Genomic DNA, 19,570 nt, shown 5'->3' with positions numbered 1-19,570 from the left:
ACTTCAAAGCCTTGTTCACTCACGTGACCCTCGTGACCCTCAGAGCTTAAAGAGCAGGGTTCTTCGGTTTTGGCGGTGGGGGATGGGAACCAAACTGTATCACCTGCAGAGAGAGCGCTCTACAATATTTACAAAGGTGTTTTAAGGCTAACAGTAAGACACAATTAAAAGTAATGACTGGGGACGCCGTTCTGTTGGTAGAGCTCTTGCCTAGAAAGCACGAAGCCCTGGGGTGGACCTGGACCGCCACAGGGACACATCGTGACTGTGCTTGGCTAGTTTTATAGCAATTCGACTCAAGCTAGAATTATCTGAAAGGAGGGAGTCTCAATTGAGGAAATGCTTCCCTAAGATCCATCTGTAGGGCATTTTCTTCATTAGTGATGGAGGAGGTTCATCCCTGGGCTGGTGATCCTGAGTACTATAAGAACTTAAGCTAACCAAGTCATGAGGAACAAGCCACTAAGCAGTAACCCCTCTGTGGCCTCTGTCAACTAGACACAAATAAGAGGAAGGGGGACCTCCAGGAATTGAATTGCTTCCATCAATGTGGCCCAATGGGTATGTCTGTGTGGGTATTTTTTTTTTTTTTTTTTTTTTTTTAGATTGGCTGGTTGATAATCTATGATGGAGGACCCAGCCCACCACTGGACAGGTGGTCCTAGTGTGTTTAAGAACCGTAACTGAACTTGAGCTAGGAGGCAAGCCAGGAGGCAGGGTTCCCTTGGGGTCTATGCTTCAGTTTCCGGCTTCTAGGTTTCTGCCCCTGTCTTTTGATGATGGACTCTAACCTAAGTTAACTCTTTCTATTCCACACTGCCTTTGGTCAGTGTTTTTATCACAATAGAAAACAAACTAAGAAGACTGGACTGTGCTGGGTACTGCTGGAGGCACAGCCACTGGCCTGGGAGCACACAGCCGACACAGAGGTCAGGGAGACAAAGGCACAGTATGCTGCTGTGTTCTTTGGTTCTGCTTCAATGAAGACCCTGATACCGTGGAACCCAGAATTAATCTTTTTGTTTGTTTTTGCTTCTTCACTGTGGTAAAATGTACATACAATTTGCTGCTTTGTAGTAACATTTTATTTGTATTTTAATAAATAAAGCTTGCCTGAAGATCAGAGAGTAAAACAGCCTCACTGGTCAGTCTTACAGACCAGGCAGTGGTAACACACACCTTTAGTCCCAGGAGCTACACTAGTTGCCATAGAAACTGGGCGGTGCATGCCTTTAATCCCAGCCCTAGAGAGGATTATAAAACGGGAGGAGACAGCTCTCAGGCTCAGTCTTATTCTGAGATTCCTGGAAGCAGGATCACTATTTTCGGAGTGAGGTCAAGGTAAGAGCCAGTGGCTGGCTGTTTGGTTCTTCTGACCATCAGGCTGAACCCCAATTTCTCTCTCTGAGTTCTTTATTAATCGTGCTTCACTGCTTTGCATTTTCTCACAGGACTGAGTATCAGACCCAAGGCCTCACATGCACGAGAACACTCCGCCGCTGAGCTACGCCCCCAGCTCCTCACAGCCGTCTGTGGCCGTTACCAGTATCCACACCCAGATTTCTCATCGTTCTAAACTGAAATTCTGCCTCTAAGAACTTTACATTCCTCCCTCTCCCGCGTCCCTGGTCAGCATACTTTCCAGCTTCTAAAACGTAAGTGCTTTGTCATTTCTATCCTTTATCGTCTGTCTACCACATACAGCATGGTGTATGTATGCCGCCATACGTGCTTTCGACGTGCTTTCGAAGTCCCTCCATGGTGTAACGTGTGTTAGACTTTCATTTCTCCTTAAGGCTGAACGATTTCCCATTGCAGGAATGGATGTTTTCTTTACCCATTCCTCTGTTGACAGATATGTTTGTTTTTCCTTTCTTGTTAATACTGCAAGAAGCATTGATAATATCTTCAGTTCTTAGAGACTAAAGCTAGGAGGGTAATTGTGGTAATTCAGTGATTTACCTGAGGGGAATTGTTACAATGTGTTTCACGGGAGCCCCCCCCCACCTGATGCTCCTGCTCCTGATGGGTAATTTGCATCCTGCTCGCTCTAGTTCTATTAATGTGAGCCCAAGTGAGGTGTGAGGCCTCCAAGCCCAATCAGGCAGTGCATGGCTGGGCTGTGGGTGCCCTTCCCCACTGTGTGAGATCAGCGGTACTGAGAGGGGCTCCTTCATCCTGAGACCTGTGATGTCCTGTGGAGCAGGGTGGAAGCTTGGCTATAAGAGACACAGGGCATGGGAGTAAGCCCCAAAGTTCAGCTCCCTACTTACTGCGGCAAACCCCAGCCCATCCTGACTAGTGTTACATCTGAGCGCTGTGGCTCTGGGATACTGGATGCATTTTTTTTTCTAGTCTTGTTTTCTTAATTATAAGAGACGTGATGATCCCTTCCCAGTAGAGTTGGTTCTTTCACTCAGCACAGACTTTCTGAATCTCTACAGTGTGCACAACTGTGCCCAGTATCGTAAGCTTGGCCCCATGGACCTCACAGATAGGACCCATGGAGCTGTAGTTTGGTTGGCGGAGCGCTTTGCCTCACGTGCAAGGAGGTCCTGGGTTTGATTTCCAGTACCACGTAAACAGGCATGAAACATATTGAAAGCCATTTTCTAAAATGAATACTCATTTATGGATATTGGTTGATAAACAGTGATGTTTATAGTACTGTTTGTTGTCTGGGTCAGTTGGAATCAGTGATTTAATCCCTCATAACACTGTTAAAGATTTCTGTGAGGATTTTGTTCTTTCTTCGTGTGATGCTTTCTGTGCTGTTTAATATAGACACAGAGTGAACGCATTCATGCATGAATTCAACTTCCTTTCGCCACTTATATACAGGATTTATATTTATATATTTATATACAGGATTCCCTGCATAGGGAATGGTGCCACCCACAGTGGGCATGTCTTCCTATATCAGAGAACAGTCAAGATAACCTCCCAGATAGGTCCACAGACCGCCTTGATCCAGACAATACCTCACTGAGACTCCCTTTAGATTGTGTCACTTTGATAATTTGCCGATCACAGAAGACGAGAAGGAATTTATGGGTGAGGGTTTCTTTTGTATCCTCAAAGTCTCTTTTATACTTCAGCTTTTAGATTCAAAGACCTTGTTTAAGAAGAGCCAGAGTAGAAACTTTTGGTTTCTTTTGTGTTTCCAGTAGCATCTAGATCAGTGGTTCTCAACCTTCCTCATGCTGTGACCATTTAATACAGTTCCTCATGTTGTGGTGACCCCAATCATAAAAGTATTTTCATCGCTACTTCTTAACTGTATTGCACTACTGTTATGTATCATAACGTAAATATCTGATATGCAGGATATCTGATATACTACCCCTGTGAAAGGGTTGGTCAACCCAGAAGGGGTTACGACCCACAGGTTGACAGTCACTGACTTGACCCACAGCTGGTGCAGAACAGCCAATGTGTGCCATTCAGCCACTTCTGTCATAATTTAATGCAAGCTCTCTGCCTGGATAGCCACTTGTCAGTGGCCCCAGGCTGGGGATTTTCATCTAGGGTTGTGAGGTGTTGCCAGCACTAGGTCTCTTAAGCTGAAATGCAAACAGTCTGTCACACATGAGGCGTTTCCTTGCCAATGGCCTGTGGATGGGCAGGAAGATGAGACGGAGACCGTGTGGGCCTTTCACCACTGCACTCTGCCAGCCTGCTGATGGCCCAGGGAAGCCACCCAAGTGCCCATCAACAGCGATCATAGAAAGTGTGAACCTTTGAGTCGCTGAGTTTGCTGACTGCTTGGCCACTAGGGAGTGGTACTCTTTGAAGAGGGCACCAGATCTCATTACAGGCAGGCGTGAGCCACCACGTGGTAGCTAGGAGTTGAGCCCAGGTCCTTTGGAAGAGCAACCAGTGAGCTTAATCGCTGAGCCATCTCTCCAGCCTGGCGAGAGATATTTGAAAGTATTAGGAGGTGTGGCCTTGTTGGAGGAAATATGTCACTAAGGATGGGCTTTGAGGTTTCAAAAAGCCCATTCCAAGCCCAGAGTCTCTCTCTGCTGCCATCTCTGTCCAGATGTAGAGCTCTTCGCTCCTTCTCCAGCACCGTGTCTGTGTGCTGCTGTATTTCCCACCTTGATGGTAATGGGCTAAACCTCTGAGCTGTTAGCCAGCCTCGGTTAAATGCTTTGTTTCTTAAGAGTTGCTGAGGTCATGGTGTCTCTTCACAGCAATCAAACATTGACTAGGACACCAAGCTAAGGCCTTACACCATGGAGAACCCTCAAAGGGGACTGCAGTGTGGGACAGGCTATCACCTTAAGACTCTTTTCCTTTGTCCAGGGCCTCCATTCATTCCAGTCCCATAGAAAGCACAGGGTTTGTTGGTCCTGAACTTCTTGTTCTTACTGGGCCATGGACTCTGAGGTTGATGGACAAGAGTACCTTCTATGTTTGCTGGGGAAGCAGGAGGCAGACCAGACATCCTTCCTCTCTGGGGGCGAATGAACTCATCCAGGGGCCTGACAGAGAGAGCTTAGCTAGATCCTTCGAGTATATGTTTCCGGTGCTGACTTTCTTCCTTGTCTTAGTATCCCCAGGGGCTACAGACTTTCTAGGTCTCAGCTTCCATAGCTGCCAAATATGTATTGTAATAATTGTACCCTATCTGTGAGGGTATTAAAAAACTTGAAATTGTTCATGGACCAAACCTCTTTGTAGTGCCCTCTGGAGTAATAGCAGGTTCTGAAGCAAAAGAAAAATGATATCTGTAATGCTCTGTTTAAGTTGTACAGGTGTGTGCGTGTGTGTACCCGTGAAGGCATGCCCACGGGAACATAGCTGTCGAGTGTCTTTTTCTACTTCTCTCTGTATTATCTCCTTGAGAGACTCTCTCCCTAAACCTGGAGCCCGCAGCTTTGCCAGCTAACTGGCTGGCCAGAGAGCACTAGTGGTCCTGCTGCGCTCTGGCCGCTTCCCTCCCCCATCACCCAGCCCTGCTCCGCTTTTTACCAGAGTGCTGGGGATCAGAACCCAGGTCCGCAGGTTTTGCAGGGAATGCTCTTACCCACTGGACCCTCTCCCCAGTCCCTCAACCTTGATTTTTATGAAAAACAAATTTGCTTTTAAATAAAGATTTTGCTTATAATTTAATTTTCACACTTTCTCCCTCTGTCCTTCGTTCTTTCTTTCAGTATTTTGCGACAGGGTCTTGCTAAGAAGTCTAGGCTAGCCCAAAACTAGCGATTTCTGACTCACCCCTCTAGTGATAGGATTATGAGTGTGAGCTGCTAGGCCTGACTTGGTTTTTTTTGGTTGCATTTACATATTTCTCTTTAAAAACTGTGTGTGTGCGTACGTACGTACGTACGTACTAATCAATACTGTCAGTTGGCAGGCTCTAGAATCAACTAGGATTGATTGTGAGGGAGTGTCTCGGTTGGGTTAGATGAGAGGGGACTGCCCACCTTACTTGTGGGCAGCACCGCGCTATGGGCTTGGGATAAACTCGAGAAATCAAGCTGAGCCCTGCATCCTTCTCGCGTCTCCCTGACTGTGGACGCAGTACAGCCAGCTGCCTCACTCTCCTGTGATACCTTCCCTGCCGTGGACTGTGCCCTCAAACCGTGAGCCAAAACAAACCCTTCCTTCAGCCAGCTGCTGTTGTCACAGCACCAAATAAAATAACTATCACACCCTCTTCTGGAGGGGCACCAAGGACAGTGGTTCTTCCTCTGCGCTTCACAGCCAGTCCCCCTTGGCCAGGCAGTTGGTTACTGTTCCGGTCCCCCAAGCTCTCAGACACACACATACCTGCTTTCTCTGGTGTGGCCCATGTCTTTGCCAAAAGCCACAAGGATGTTGACTTTGGGCTTTGCAAACAAAAGCTCCTGGCTTATCAGTGTCTGCTCTTGTCAGAGGCACGGGTTTATTACACATAGTTTTCTTCCTCATTCACAGATCTGAAACATTAGCAGAACTTCTCTCTTCCACGCATGCAGATCCTGCTTCGGTTGCCAGAGTGCTTGCCTGGCATGCAGGAAGGCCTGGCTTGCACCTCCAGTACCACACAAAACCACGCATGGTGACCCATTCCTGTAACCCTAGCACTCAGGAGGTGGAGGTAGGAGGATCACTAATCCAAGGCTATCCTTGGCTATATAGCATTTTGGAGGCAAGTTTGGCCACATGCAGTCCTAACAAAACAAAACAACAACAAAAAATCTGGGTCAGGCATACTGGTGTACACCTTTAATCCCAGCACTTGGTAGACAGAGACAGAGGCCAGCCTGGTCTATATGTCAAGTAACTGGACACTCAGGGCTGCATAGTCCTTGTCTCAAAAAACTAAAATAACAGAAAAACATGGCCAACAGGACTTCTCAATGGATAAAAGCATTTGCCGAAGGCTGGTGACCTGAGTTCAGCTCCTGGAACTTCAGGAGGGAAGGAGATAACCAACTCTTGAAAGTTACCTTCAGGCTTGCATTCATATATACATATATACTCATGTACATATATACATATACACACATATGTACACATATATACATGCACACATAGTTAAAAAAAAAACTTCAACAAAAACCCTAAATACTGCCCAGGCTCCAACATTTCTGGCCTTGGTAGTGTAACAACCTCCTTCTCCTCCATTTTTGTTTCTTTCCATTTCTACCTTCCCCAGAGCTCTCTGGAGATCGAGAGGTCCTTGTTCTTCTTCTTCTTCTTCTTCTTGTTCTTCTTCTTCTTCTTGTTCTTCTTCTTCTTCTTGTTCTTGTTCTTGTTCTTCTTGTTCTTCTTCTTCTTCTTGTTCTTCTTCTTCTTCTTCTTGTTCTTCTTCTTCTTCTTGTTCTTCTTCTTCTTCTTGTTCTTCTTCTTCTTGTTCTTGTTCTTCTTGTTCTTCTTGTTCTTGTTCTTCTTGTTTTTCTTGTTCTTGTTCTTCTTGTTCTTGTTCTTGTTCTTGTTGTTGTTGTTGTTGTTGTTGTTGTTGTTGTTGTTGTTGTTCTTCTTCTTCTTCTTCTTCTTCTTCTTCTTCTTCTTCTTCTTCGTCTTCTTCGTCTTCTTCGTCTTCTTCGTCTTCTTCGTCTTCTTCGTCTTCTTCTTCTTCGTCTTCGTCTTCTTCTTCTTCGTCTTCTCCTCCTCCTCCTCCTCCTTCTCCTTCTCCTCTTCCCCTTCCTCTTCTTCCTTCTTCTTCCTCCTCCTCTTTCTCCTCTTCTTCCTCATCCTCTTTTTCCTCCTTCCTCTCTTCCTCCTCCTCCTCTTCCTCTTCTTCCTCTTCTTCCTCCTCCTCTTCCTTCTCCTCTTTCTCCTCTTTATCATCTTCTTCCTCATCCTCTTTTTCCTCCTTCCTCTCTTCCTCCTCCTCCTCTTCCTCTTTCTCTTCTTCCTCCTCCTCTTCTTTATTCTCTTTTTTTCAAAGCATACCAATAAATAAAGCTATGCCAAAGCGAGCAAAGTTCTGACTGTTTTATTTTGTGGTCTGGGATTAAACCCAAGGCCTTATATATTCGGGGTCAGAGCTGTTGAGCCCAGCCCTGTGACAGATGTGTTTATTTACAGAACAATCAGCTCTTTAAGTGAAAGTTTTTTAATCTAGATGTCTGGTCACAAGACAGTTGCAGAGCACAAACCAGGTCCTGGAACAGGACACCAACAAAGGAGCAGAGTCAACTGGTCGTCTTACTCTGCCCGCTTGTCCTTGTGTCCCCGTGCTGATTCTCACTTGGAACAGTGAACCTTGGAGTCCTTGAGGATGAGAACCCTGGCTAAGCGGGCCTTCTGGTCATCTGTGAGGGCATACATCACTTTCTGTGGCTTGGTGGCTTCACCGTGGGGAGGCTACCAGCCTCAGGCAAGGGTCAGGCAAGGAAGGTCCCCCTCCCTGACCACGCCTAGCTCCCTGGCCCCTCCTTGCCCTTGGCTGACTCCTGCTATTCCTTTAAGTCCAAGCCTTGATGTTAACCTGTCACCTCTTCTAGAAGTGTCCTTTCTCCCATCCCATCCTTCCCCATCTTCCTAATGACTTCTTACTCTGTAGAAGCCCCATCTACCTCCTGCTGTGCTCAACACACAAGACCAAGACAGTAGCTATAACTTTGTTACTTCACCTAGAGGAGCTATATCCTCTCCCTCCCTCCCCGCTCCTAGCACCAGAGGAACAAATGGCAATGACTGAAGAATAAATGTACAAATGACAAAATGACAGATATCAGTGTCCCTCTTTCACTCGTTTGGGCTGGATTATTTGAGCCAGTGAACTTGTAAGACAGCAAATATTAAATTCCGGTTGAAGGGGCACAGTCTTCTCTATTGACCGTTCTTGGGGGTGGGGCTGTACTTACCACACTGGTGTTATAATCATGAAGACCACCAGGTGGCGCCAAGTGCCCTTTGCTGGGAAGTTTCACGCTGTTCCTTCTGCAGGGCCCTGGGAGCATCTTGCAGAAGAGCCGTAGATTTTCCTTTCCTTTAAAATGAAATAGTATTTATTCATCTACTTGCATGTGTGTATGTGGGTGCACACATGCCAGGGAATGTGTATGGAGGCTGAAGCACAACTTTTGTGAGTTGGTTCTCTCCTCCCACCTCGTGGGTCTTGGGGATTGAACTCAGGTCCACAGGTTTGCTAGCCAACACCTTTACCCACTGGGCCATCTCATTGTCTCCACCTCCCTCTTCTAAATGCAGGCCCATGTGTATCTGTGTGTGTGGATGTGGCATCCAGAGAACCCCCAGTGTCCTTCGAAATGCTGTCCTTTCGAGGCAAGGCCTCCCATGGGCCTGGGGCTCCTCAGCTAGACTGGCTGGAAGCAAACCCCAGGGAAATCCACCTGTCTCTGTCTCCCCAGAGCTGATCTTGAGAGCATGTAGAACCGTGTGGAGTAGTTTTATGTGGGTTCAGGTCTTTATGCTTGCAGAGTGAGCACGGTCCTGATTGAACCACCTTATCAGCCTCTCTAAGTGATCTTTCTAGACTGTTTTCTGGAGTTTTTCCTAAGAACCCTAACCCCAGCCCAGCCTGTGGAAGCACGGTGGTTTCTGAGAGTCTCCGTTCGTGGAGTGGGGAAAATCGAGTGACTTTCTGGAAGGCTGCCCCGGAGAGAAGCCACTGCTTTTATAAGGTCTCTAGCATCCCTGCTGCGTCCAGTACCTGAGAGGGCAGGCTCATGCACCTGGCCACAGGCACACACCTGCACCAAATAGATTAGAACGAGGCCTCTACCCTGTGTGCCCTTGACTGGCTGGATGTGCAAGGGCAGATAGGAAATTGTGGTCTCCTTTAGGCCCTGGAGCCACTCGGAGCTCCTAATGGGGCGTATCTTCCCTTTCCTATATAGCCTCTACCCTCCCATGAGAAGACTCCTTCCTACACAGATACCTTCTCCAAGAGACTTGGGTGTGGGGGTGTTCTGGTTAATCCCGAGAATGATATACAATTGCCACTTCCAGATCTGAATGAGTAAGTTTATTAAGTATGTAGCAAGCCCCAGGTAAAGAAATAACTAGCAAGTAGCAGGTAGCGGAAATATAATCAAATCACGTTTCAAACATCTGGCATAGGCTGACACACACCTTTAATCCCAGCACTTGGGGCAGAGGAAGGCGGGTCTCTGTGAGTTCGATGCCAGCCTGGTCTACACAGTGAGTTCCAGGACAGCCTGGGCTACACAGAAAAACCCTGGCTTGGAAAACAAAACAACAGAACAAACAAAAATCATTCAGCAGAAATGGTCTAGGAAATTGAAGTTGGTTATCTTGGTGGAAGTAATGACAGGGAGAGACCACCAGGGGGCACCTCTACTCGCCGTTAATCATCCTGAGCTGCTTCTGGAATCTGAACACGTCTGACTATGATTGGTGCACTTTTTTTCTTTGCATGCTAGGCTACAATAAAATGTTCACATCTTAAAAATAGATGCTGTGGTAGAGATTTCAAACCATCTATGCTAGACAGGTGGTCTCAACCCCGGGGTCCTGGCCTGCCTGAATTCCCTTGTCAGCATTTTCCTGGTATAGCAGGGTTTGGAAGCTCGGTCTGGGGCAGATGAGGCATTTTCTGGGAAAGAGAGGATGGCTGGGAAGGTCAGGTTGTACCAAGAGACAGGAATAAAGAAAGGAGCTATGCAGAGAAACTGGGATGTCTATGGCCATCTTGGAGACCCAGGAAAGGTAAGGTAGACCTTTCTACCTCAGAAACCCAGAGATATTGGAGTCGGAATCTTGGGGGCTCCCAGAATATCAGTCCTCTGGGTCAGTTTTAGTGAAGGACTGTGGGGGTGACAGGAGGGAGAGGGCATGAGTGGCATCCGTGTGGAAGGAGTTCTCACTCTCCTGGGGCAGAGTACCCCCATGTACCCCCTCACTGTCATGGGGTAAGGTTGGAATGCAGACCACGCTATGTGTTGAGAACAGTAAAGGCTACCTCCCTACATGCCCACCCCCTGGTCAGGCCAGCTTCATAGAGAGACAGATGGCAATGTGGCTGTCAGCCCCCCAGGCCCAGACCAGAAGCAACTTTCTCCTCCTACATCTCCTGCTTGCCACAGTCACCTCCCCCTGGAATTAAGCCAGGCTTATCTTTTGTTGTGGGATATTATTTTAACTAGGCAAAGATGTGTTACATTTGTTTATGCTGTAGAATATTACTTTAACTATGTGAAGGTGTGTTACATTTGTTTATGCCGTAGAATATTTAACTATGTGAAGGTGTGTTACATTTGTTTATGCTGTAGAATATTTAACTATGTGAAGGTGTGTTACATTTGTTTATGCTGTAGAATATTTAACTATGTGAAGGTGTGTTACATTTGTTTATGCTGTAGAATATTTAACTATGTGAAGGTGTGTTACATTTGTTTATGCTGTAGAATATTTAACTATGTGAAGGTGTGTTACATTTGTTTATGCTGTAGAATATTTAACTATGTGAAGGTGTGTTACATTTGTTTATGCTGTAGTTTAACTATGTGAAGGTGTGTTACATTTGTTTATGCTGCATTTGTTTAACAATGCAAGGAAGATGTGTTGCATTTGTTTCACCTTGCCTGCCTAAGGTTTAATAAAGAGCTGAGCAGCCAATCACTAGGCAGAGAAAGGATAGGCAGGACTGGGGGGCAGAGAGAATAAGTAGGAGGAAAAATTTAGGCAGGAGAGAATGAAGGGAGAAAGGGAGATAAACATCCAGGGCAAGAAGCCAGGCAGCTGCCAGACAGACACAAGAAACAGTGAAAATAAGATATACAGAAAGAAAAGAAAGTCTCAAGGCAAAGGTAGATGAAGAGAAACAGGATAAGTTAAAAGAGCCAGTCAGAAATAAGCCAAAGCTAAGCCGAGCATTCATAGCTAGTAGTAACTCTCTGTGTCATGATTTGGGAGCAGGTTGGTGCCCTAGAGGAAAAAGCCTGGTAAAATCTTTATAATCTTTAGTTGTCTCTTCTGTGAGCTTGTCCCAATCCACACTGGGATTTCTAGTAGGAACTTCGAGAGCCCTAAGAGGGCTCGCTCTTCCAATTCTGCCAGGTAGAGAGGGCAAGATCAATTTCCCACACATGTCCAAGTCTCAAGAATGCCGTTGCACCTGTATCCCACGCATGTTGACACGCCCTTCTCATATGGCTGGATGGACGACTGAACACTCAGGCCCGTGTGTGACCCTAGGCAGAGTGCCTGGCACCCAGCATATTCCAGGAGACACACGGAATACATGATGTGGAAATCAAAGCTGGGCACCAACAAATGTCTGGAAGTGGAACTCGGGCTCCAGGACCTGGTTATCACATCTGGGGCTCCATGCTTGTGGAAACACCTCTCTTTCACGTCCTCACGAGAGCGTCCTTCTGTTTCCTTACCCTGTGATGATGCTACAGATCCTAAAATAAATTCCTCCCCTCTCCCGCCCCCACAAGCTTCTGAGGACGGATGACACTGGACATTCGGAGTGTTCTACCCACTGTCCCCATCCCAACAGCTCATATAGTGATCACAGCGCAGATACGGGAGAAAATTCCCAGTGAATTAGCTTTTGTTTTGGCAGCCTCAGGCAGCAGGATTTCAAAGCAAGGCAGCTCCTCTGATTCTTTTCGGGCTTCTTTTCTGAGCAGTCATTTATAAGTGCTAGTGATCTCTGCGCCAGATCACAGGCAAACGCTCTGTGTGGATCAGGGGTGGGCGCTGCCCACAGCACTGTGTCAGAGAGAAAGGTACTCGTCATAGAAAGGGAGCATTCTGGAACCGCCTAGATTTGTGTGCCCCTTCCTCTGAGCAGCTTTCCCTCCTCTGTGCCCCTGCCCTTCTGCTCAGACCGCTGGTGGACATCCATCCTTTCGCCTCTCCTCTCATTTCTTCTTTGAGAGGTGAAGTCTTCCTCAGTTCCTAATTGCAGGCCCCGGGGTTTCTGCAGATAGCTGCTCACTGGATGACAGACGGAGCTCCCATGGCCTAGGATTGTCTTTTTTACAAACACACACAGGAGGCGGGTCTCTTGCTGCTAGACTTCAGACATAGCATGCAAAAGCAGACCCTGAAAAAGCCGAGGAGATTAAATCTATATTGGTTTTGGTACAGTGTGAACGTGTGTTGCAGAAAGACAGCAAGGAGCAGTGGCAATTTAATGCATTCTGCTGGGCCCCACCGGTCTGCGGGTAGCCTCCCAGGACCTGGGGAATGTGTAAACTTTATGAGGCCTGGATGGTGAATTACCTCAGGTCCTAGGACCTTTAGAAAGCAGATGGGAGCAGACAGTTCCCATGTCAGGCAAACTCTAGGGTCTGCATTTAAGACCAGGTTACCCTGAATTCTGTCGTTTAATATCAGGAAGCCCCTGGCAACCTTTCTAACTCTCCTGATCCTAGACCCTGTGGCCTGTCATATGACGATAGCAATTGTCCCCATCTGTAGGATTGCCGAGATGGAGTGATTTTTTTTCCAGAACACGAGGGAGCTAATGCTACAGCCTCATTCTGTTAACAGCTGTGCTGGAGGAGAAACTGCGACTCTCCCTACCAGGCAGCATGAACTGCAGGCTGCTCAGTCCCAGTGCTTGTCCCTGGGTGATTTGTCTACCTCCGCCCAACCCCACATGATCACTGTCATCCATGCCCCCCAGGTGAATGAAGAGAGCCATGGTCACATTGGGCGGTGTTCTTAAAGTCATGTGCTCATAAGCAGCGTCTCTCTGCCTCGGAGGTTTTATCCCTTCTGTGGCATCCAGCATCACTGTCATGGCGGACCCCTATGCCTGGTACTTCATCTTGGGAACTTCCCATGGCCTTTATTTTGTCCTTCTTTCTGATGCCATGTCCCCTCTGCTGCCCATATGGGTCCTAGCTACTCCAGACATTGACTTCTCACCCCCAGACTCAGAAGATTCGATAGCTGAACAGGTTTCCAGGACTTCCAATGCCTACCTCCCCACCGACCTCCAGTGCTAGAGCAGAACCTGCCCCAGCTGTGGGAGCTCAGGCTTGGGCACCCAGGGCATGGGCAGGTTGGGGGCCACAGCACACATCTAGGTGGGTCCAATTCGGTTCCCATGATTACTACTAAGAAGGGCATTCACCTCTTAAAAATGGAAGGGTGTCTCCTCAGAGCGGAGTTGGAGGTACCCCCAGTACCCTGTCCTGGAGATCGCCATCTGGTTGGCTCCTTGTCAGCAGGCTAGGGAAAGGCTGAAAGGTTCAGGGAAGAGCTTGTTCTAAGGACAAAAGATCCAACTGAGAGCCTTGGGTCAGATATCCCATCCCTGGGCAGGAATTAAGATGATCATTCTGGAGGGATCCAGTGCTCTGTGGAGAAAGCCTACGTGTGAGATCTGACTGCTTCAGGGGACAAAGTCACAGCTGGACCCATTGAGGTCACTTCTACTGTTGCCTGAACCCTGAGTTGGATGGGGCCTGTTTTGTTTAGGAGACCTTTAAGAATTTGCCCAGCTCTGCAGCCCTAACTGTGTTTGCAGACGTTCACTTGCAGCTAGTTCCGTGCCACAGGCAGGCCTGTTGTCCCCATTTCAACACGAGGAAGCTGAGGAAGTTGAAGAATCAATAAGCAGCTGTGTACCTGTGAGATAGGAGGGGCAGAGGCAGGAGGATTGCTTTACCCAGCCTGGGTAACAGAGTGAGCCATCACAAAACAAAAATAAAAAAAACAAACACCAGAAAATGAAAAAAGGCAATCTCCCAACACACACACTCTCACACACACACACACACACACACACACACTCAGACACACTCAGACACACTCACACACACACACACACACACACACTCTAAACCACTAAAAGGGGAAAGGTTTTCTCAGTTACCACTACCCCTCTCTCGACTCCACAATCTTGGAGGACTCGCCTGGTGTTTGCTAGTGTTTGCTTGCTTCTGTTTCTGCCCTGTCTCACCCAAAGCATTTGAGATAACACAGTGTCTTGGTGAGGGTTTCTATTGCTGTGAAGAAACTCCACGACCATAGCAGCTCTTAGAAAAAGAAAGCATTAAATTGTGGTGGTTCATTTATAGTTCAGAGGTTCAGTCCATTTTCATCATGGCGGGGAACATGGCAGCAGGTGCTGGAGCATTAGCTAAGAGTCTACATCCTGCAGGCAACAGGAAGTTGACTGAAACGCAGGGTAGTATCCTGAGCATAAGAAACCTCAAAGCCTGCCCTCACAGTGACACTTCCTCCAACAAGGCCACACCCACTCCAACAGGGCCACCCCTCCTGATAGTGCCACGCCCTGCAGGAGCCCTTTTCTTCCAAACCACTGCACACTGAAGAAAGAAGAAAAGCAGGCATATGCGAAAGTCAGGGAGAAGGAAAAACTCCTAGCAAGTGAGATAAGGATGCCCGCAGGAAGGGTGAGATATAGACAAGTCTGGATGGGAGTCCCCCAGAGAGAAAACAGCCAGACTCCTGGCCATCACACGTGCTACTTCTCACTAAATGAACCAAACACTCCTGTGCCAGCACATCCGTAGGCCCAAACAATGACCTACGACAGCAGCAACTGTATAAAATTAGCATTGCAGTTGACAGCCTTTATTGTCAACCCAGCAGGACCCAGACTCGTGCAGGAAGGTGTCTGTGGGCCCGCCTGTGAGGGGTTTTCCAAATGAGGTTCATTGAGGTGGGAAGAGCCACCCTAAATGTGGGTGACATCATTCCGTGGCCTGCAGTCCTAGACTGAAGACGAGACAGGCAAGCCAAGCGTTCACTGCGGTCGGCTTCCTGGCTGCAGATGCTCTGGCTCCTGCCGCTGCCATGACTTTCCTGTCTCAATGAACTGTATCCTTGAGCTATGAACCAACTGACCCACCTTTCCTTCCTTAAGCTGCCTATGGCAGGGTGTCTTCATCACAGTGGCAGGAAAACAAGCAAGACTGGCAGAAAGGACAAATCAGAGATCAAGGAACTGGCTTTTTCAGGAGAGTCAGGGGCAGGTCCAGGACCTAAAACCTGGGCCCTGACCTCCGGGTGACCCCTAACCCAGTGCTTATCATTTTCTTCCATTTCAGGCAGACAGTTCAAGACAGCCAGAGAGGAGATGGGCCTCTGCGGGAGGTGTGCTGGCTGTGATGGCTGCGGGCAGGTTTCTGGACAGGTCAGGTATAGGTGCCATGGCTGTGTTCTGAGCTCAGGCTGGGTGGGTGTTCCTCGAGGAGCATATGGAGTGAGCAAAGACTGGAGAGCCAAAATTAGCTGTGTGTCGGCCAGCTCCTAGGTTAATGTGCCTGCCGTTGTTGGAGCTGGGCAGGGCCGGGATAGTGTGATTGTGGGGGTGGAATATGAAAAAAGCTACGTTCATGATGAAGTGGGTGGATTTTATCCATAGGGGCACCAGGGAGTGGAAGTGTAATTTATTGTCCTCCCCAGGATACTTTTTGAAAATTAAAAGGTGCAAAAAAATAATTAAGAGGTATTAATTGCTCTGGCAGCTGTATAAACTGTGACCCTCCTGAGACATCCTTAGGTGGAGCCCCTGGGGAGTTCAGAGGAGAGACAGGAGGACATTCACTTTCTAGCAAGGTTGCTGCTTGTATCAGCAAGATGGTCAAATGCATATTTGCGGGGTCCCTCTGTGGACCTCCCGAATGGCCCTGGCCGAGGAGGGGAAGTGCATACTGGCCACCCAGCCCCTGGGTTCAGAGACAGCAGAGAGTAGAGTCTAGCAGTAACTCTTTTATTTCCTTACAGCATGCAACTTATAAAGCAAAACCCCATGAATCCCAGAAGTGAAAGGCGAATTAGCCAATCACATCAGCAGTCACGTCCACATGGGTGGCTCCTTTAGTCCCAATGGGGATCACGTCATCTTACGCCATTCCTAACTCCAATCATCTTCTTGTGAATAAGTCAGATCTCCTCCCCTCTTGCTCCCTTTCAGCGCCATCTTGGCTGGGTGTATTCTTCACCGGCTTTGTGACGTGACTGTTTTTGAATTTTGTGCTCTTTTCTAACTGTCACGCTTTTGGCGTAGCTGTCTCGCTTTTGGCGTAGCTGTCACGCCTTTGGCGTAGCTCTTACGCTTTTGGTGCCAACTGCCCTTTTCCTGTCACTTTTTTTCTTTTTTGCACTAACTTGGCCACTCCAGCCTCCTATATGCTTGATTCAGCCCACACATATTATCTTTACATTTGTTTATTCTCTCTCTCATGTGTGTGCGTGTGTACAATGCGTGTACATGCATGTGCGTGCTGTGCATGGCACATGCGTGGAGCTCAGACGACAACATGCCAAAGTCAGTTTCCCCCTTCTATCATGTGCACGCTGGGAGTCCCGCTCAGGTCAAGTTTGGAGGAAAATGCCTTTACCTGCTAGACCTTCTTTTCTTTTTTTCCAGTCCTGTGCTGGACAGTTTAGTGTCAACTGGACAGATGCAAAAGTCATCTAAGAGGAGGAAGCCTCAGTTAAGAAAATACCTCTGTAAGATCAGAGTGTGGGCATGCCTGCCGAGCATTATCTCAATTAGGGATTGATGGGGGAGGGCCCACCCAGGTCGTTGTGGGTGGAGCCCCTCCTGGGCCGGTGGTCCTGAGTTCTGTAAGAAAGCAGACTGAGCAAGCCATGGGGAACAAGGCAGTAAGCAGCACCCCTCCATGGTCTCTGCATCAGCTCCCGCCTCCAGGTTCCTGCCCTGCTGAGTTCCTGTCCCGACTTCTTTCAGCCATGAGCAGTGATGTGGAGGTGTAAGCCAGCGCCTTCACCCCCAGCTTCTCTTTTTGGTCCTGGTGTCTCACCGCAGCAATAGAAACCCTGACTAAGACAAGCCCTTCACCTGCATTTTTATATGAAAGGATAACGCAGGCTCCACAGAGAACTGAGCTGGTACAAACACAGGCCAGTCAATTCCCCTGTCTTCTGATGGAGGAAGCCAAGGTCCCCTTCTTGGAAACAATCACTGTCCCCAGTTTTAATCTAGAAATAGTCTGAACACAAGAGCTCACTGTGCCTTGCTCTTTACCTGTGGCCCATAGGTTATCTTATATTGCTAAGTTCTAGAGTTGCCTCAATCTTTTTAGTGTTCATAAAATGTTCCATGTAGCTGGACGGTGGTGGCGCACACCTTTAATCCCAGAACTTGGGAGGCAGAGGCAGAGGCAGGCGGATCTCTGTGAGTTTGAGGCCAGCCTAGGCTATAGAATGAGTTCCAGGACAGGCTCCAAAGCTACAGAGAAACCCTGTCTTGAAAAAAATCCAAAAGAGAAAAAAAAATGCTTCATGGATCCAACATATTGCACCATCTTCCCTACCTATAGTCATTGAGGGGTTATTTATTTATTTATTGCTTGTATTTTGACCTTGGCTGTCCTAGAACTCACTTTGTAGACCAGGTTGGCCTTGAAGTCACAAAGATCTGCCTGCCTCTGCCTCTTGAGTGCTATGATTAAAGGTGTACATAACTGCACCTGGCATTGAGGTTGTTTTTACTATCTCCCCATGACAGTAATGCCAGCACGGGTACCTGTTTACAGAGGGATGTGTGCATGGAACGGACCCCCTGAGATGGCATGGCTGAGTAGAAGGGCCTCTAAATTTATGATTTGTTTTGAGACAGGGTCTCACATCACCCAGGCTGGCCTCAATCTTGCTATATAGTTGAGGATGGTCTTGAACTCCTAATTCTCTCCCCCCAACCCCCACTACCTTCCCAGGTGCTGGGATACAACGTGTGCAGCCATGTTTGACTACACCTTGGGTTTCAGTAATATTGTCAACTCGCTTTCCACAGTGAGGGAGTTCATTCTGCTTGCTCTGTCATGTCCTAGGCATATACAGCTGATGACAGGGGAAACTAATAGAGATTACGGAACGTTGGGCAGAGTACTGAGAAATACATGGGAGTGAGGGGGGCTTGGGAGAGTAGAGTAGGGTGTGAGTAGTGTTGAAGAGGTGACGGGGTGACTTGAGGTGAACCAGGTGGAGATATCCAAAAGCTGGGGAGTATGGGACTGGTACGGGGGAGCTGTTGTGGCCTGGAGAAACAAGCCAAGAAAGTCCCGTAGGAATACGTGTGTGTGTGTGTGTGTGTGTGTGTGCGCGCGCGCACGCGCGCATGCATGCATGCATGCATATGCATGCACATGGATACAGCCTTGAGTCCTGTGGGGTAACCCAGGAAAAGTAGTTGGAAGGGGGCAGGCCCTGGATTGGGCTGGGACCAGCCAGGAGCCTTGGGGTGTGGGTGTGGGACTCGGGTGCTGTCCCTGCGCTTGAATACTTAGCCTGAGGCCTTACTCTATCCCAGCTTTGTACGTGAGGGATGCTGGGGGTTCAGACCTGACTTTGGTAAGCAGGTTGAGGGGACGATCTCAGAAAGAAGGAAGAAATGGGTAAAGGGGGGGGGGTGCCTGGGGATGGGGGGAAATCCTGTGGTCAGTGTACACCAAGAACTTTCTAGTTGAAGGAACTAGTGACCATTACCTGGCACCTGGAGGCCTCTGGTATAATAAAGCCCCAAGGCTCAGATGGTCTACGAGTGGAGGAAACAATACTGGAAAGTCGGGGTGTCTGCTCATTGGCTGTCTCCTAGCAGCACTGTGTTCACCACGGGGTAAGCCTTCTAGATGTGGCACCAAATTATACAGGAACATTCTAGAATGCCTGTGTGAGTCAATGGGCATCTCTTAGAAGATTAAGCGAAATTACTCCCTCTTCCATTTCCAGGTAGCTGGTGGCAGGCATCCGACGCGGTAATAGATTTTGAGGGCTTTGCTGAGGTCACTTCTCACTATCAAAGTCAAGTCCGGCAGATGGGCTGAGACACAGTGAGCCTAGCTCCATGTCACCACCTTTTATACGAGGTGTCACCCACTGTCCCTCGGAATCTCAGAGGGGTGTGTGCTCTCTGGAGAACAATGACAGCACCTGCCTTCCTCTCCTTCTGAGTCTTCCCCACCTGTGAAAACTCAAGTTCATTTTCTGATGCGCAGACACACACACACACACACACACATACACACACACACACACACACACACACACACAAAAACCCAGATAGGTTTTAATTTGAGCTCTTTCTCCCAAGCTGTTCTTCCGTTTACCTGAGCCTTTCTTTCCACATACCTCACTTCCTGGCCTCTTGGGTGTCACAGAAAGCACCTGCCACTCCAGTGCCTGG

Source organism: Chionomys nivalis, chromosome 1, assembly GCF_950005125.1.
Source record: "Chionomys nivalis chromosome 1, mChiNiv1.1, whole genome shotgun sequence".
In the NCBI taxonomy this organism is placed as follows: domain Eukaryota; kingdom Metazoa; phylum Chordata; class Mammalia; order Rodentia; family Cricetidae; genus Chionomys; species Chionomys nivalis.
This window is presented reverse-complemented; position numbering follows the sequence as displayed.